The 2,908-nt window shown below is 34.7% G+C and overlaps 1 pseudogene; it reads right to left on the bottom strand.

Moving 5' to 3' along the window:
• Window positions 1–1,828: 1,828 nt before the first annotated feature.
• LOC111376731 overlaps window positions 1,829–2,908 on the bottom strand; it is a 5,406-nt pseudogene continuing 4,326 nt past the window's right edge.

Below are 2,908 nucleotides of genomic sequence, written 5' to 3'. Positions count from 1 at the left end.
TTTTTAACCACTCATTTTTCTAAAAAATACTATTCCCCCCATTTTCATTTCCAGGTAATGGGGATCAAACAGGGGCAAGAAGTCAACTTAACAATGGATAAAATTATAAATATAGCCTATTTTCTTCCCTATTCTAGACTTTAACACCTCGTGTTAACATATAAGGCTAACGTCCTATCTTTACCACTCGAGGAAAGCCAAGTACTATAACTACTTTTACCATTTTTTAACCCAATTAAAAAAAATTATCCACTTCTCTGTTATAAGACGGAACAAATCGCATAAATGATAACATGCATCTAAAATATTTTCTTCCCACAAGTCAATCATGGTAATATGGAAAGCTTGACCTTATCCTGAAAGGGAAGTTTTCTTTTTTTTATTCTTTAGATGGAGTTCATATTCTGACATGGGAAAAACTTTTAGTATAATTGCAGCACATTTTCTTACTGTATAAGATAGTCCTGCTTCTAGATTTACCGATTACAGAAGCACCAACTGGAAAAGTCAAAACACGAATATCACAAGATGTATATTAATGTAAATCTTCACTTACTAGTGCATTAATATTCTCTGCACTATACTCATTTCCTGAATCTATTCAAGGAAATAGCCATGTTAGTGCACATGTGAGAATTTGATTTTCAACGAATTATCATAGGAAGAATTTCTTATCCAAAGTTGGCATGGATTGGGCAAAGAAAACTATAAACAGGATTATGTTTTAACAATAGAAAATTAAATTATCTCTTATTTCATATCTTTTCTAGGTTCATATCCTTTGAATCCCATCAACATAATCACTCCACATAATTCCCGTTTACTGCAAAGTTAAAGTGTGTTACCCGTACCTCATGCTATACGTGCATTTTAGAACACTAGTTATTTATAACTCAATGAATAAGATCTTCAACATAGTAATAGTAACACAAGTTTATTATATGTAATTATAAAATTCTAATATGGTATGAAATCAAGTTTATTATATGCAGCTCGTTTGGCGAATATTTCCTTCTAACCTATATTTTGTTCTGACGACCTCTACCCGCTACCCACTTGAAATTCGGAATCTAAAATTAGGGATTTCAAATTGCAAACCCTAAAATTCAAATCACAAAAAGAGGGAAAAAGGAAAAAAAAAAAACAATTACAGGGATTATCAATGTTACAACTTATCTAACCAGAGACGAAGGGAAAGAATGTTGGACTAACAATTTATAGTGGTTTAATCAGAAGTCTATGTCCACTAGGAGTGCTTTGGATGACCCTCAACTGCTAGATGTCCAGTATCTCTTTATTGTCAATAGTAACAACAAATATTTCCTCTTAGTCCGGAACATGAAATTCAACTTGCAACATTATCCTCTTCTATTTGTGACAAATTTAATGACAAAATACTGAAAAAGAAAGAAAAATGCAAAACGAAAGGGAAAAGCAAATCGTACCGAAAAAAATGGTGGTCTTCGTTGACAGTGGCTTGATTAACAATGGTCGTCAATGGTTGGGCTTTGGAGGATTTGAATGAGATAAGGGACTCATTGCTGGGCTATGGGCAATTCGAGTTTGGGAAGCTGTAGATTTGAAGTTGAGAGAAGAGAAATAAAACAGGACAATAATGATAAACATCTCATCAGTTCAAAGAATGGTGAAACAAGGGAACCATATGAGATGGGACGAGTAGCTTCTCAATAGTCAAGGACATAAACCATCAATTATTCAGTTTGTATAATCCTGGGTGAGATGGCACACTGTCCTCCCATCTTTTACTATTCTAATAATATCAAGTCTATGTCATTGAATTTAAAATCATTGCACATAAATTAAACAACTACTTAGTGCCAATATCCTTAAGGGCACAAATCTGCTCCTTTCCCACTGCAGACATAACACTCAAAAGGAGGTCGTTTTTGATAGTTTTTGTGTTGTTGTAGTGATGAGATAGGATGATTGAGGATGTTTTGTATGGAATAATTTTGGAGGTAAAAAATAGTTGGCTTTTTATTGAAAGTTAATAGTTTAGAAGATTTTGGTAGAAAGTAATTTGGTGGACAAAGTGGGTAGGAGAAAGGAATTTTATTAGAATGATGATGGCTTACAATAGCTTGAGCTTTGTCTAGCTTCTTTTTTTTCTTGCAAACAAATGAGGGATCATGCCCTATTTATAGACTCTTATCACATCTTCTAGAGAATTCTACAAGTGTCTACAACCTATACAAGATTTTTTGGTGTCCAAGTTACTCTAGTGAAATCTAGACAATTCTAATTTTTTATTATACTTGCTTACCAAGGAATTCTAGGATATTGTAGGCAAGTATTTCTAGATTCTTCTAGAAATGAGCATCATTAAATTTATCACTCCTCCTTGATGCTCATTTCGGTAACTCCAATCATTTCTCGTAGTAGCTCGAACATTGCTCGTGGTAGCGCCTTCGTGAATATGTCCGCCAATTGTTCTTCAGTTTTGCAATGTTTAAGTTCTATCTCTTTGTTTGCTTCAGCTTCTCTGATGAAGTGATACTTGATGCCAATATGTTTTGTTCTGCTGTGAAATACAGGATTCTTGACCATTGCTATAGCTGATTTGCTGTCGCTGTAGATCTTTATTGCTTCATTTTGTGGCTCTCCCATATCTTCAAGTATGCGCTTTAACCATATTGCTTGACTCGTAGTCATTGCTGCTGCAATATACTCTGCTTCAGCTGATGATTGTGCAACCGTTGCCTGTTTCTTTGATGCCCAAGAAAATATTCCCGAACCTAGTGTGAATGCATAGCCTGATGTGCTCTTCATATCATCTACTGATACTGCTCAATCGCTATCAGTATACCCAAGTAGTCTTGAGTCAGGCGTAGACTCATACCTTATTCCATAGTCCTTTGTTCCTTGGAGGTATCTTAGTATCCGCTTT

This window comes from Olea europaea, unplaced genomic scaffold (genome assembly GCF_002742605.1).
Source record: "Olea europaea var. sylvestris unplaced genomic scaffold, O_europaea_v1 scaffold1558, whole genome shotgun sequence".
Lineage (NCBI taxonomy): Eukaryota > Viridiplantae > Streptophyta > Magnoliopsida > Lamiales > Oleaceae > Olea > Olea europaea.
The sequence above is the reverse complement of the archived record's forward strand: the minus strand, read 5'-3'. Positions and strand labels throughout refer to the sequence as shown.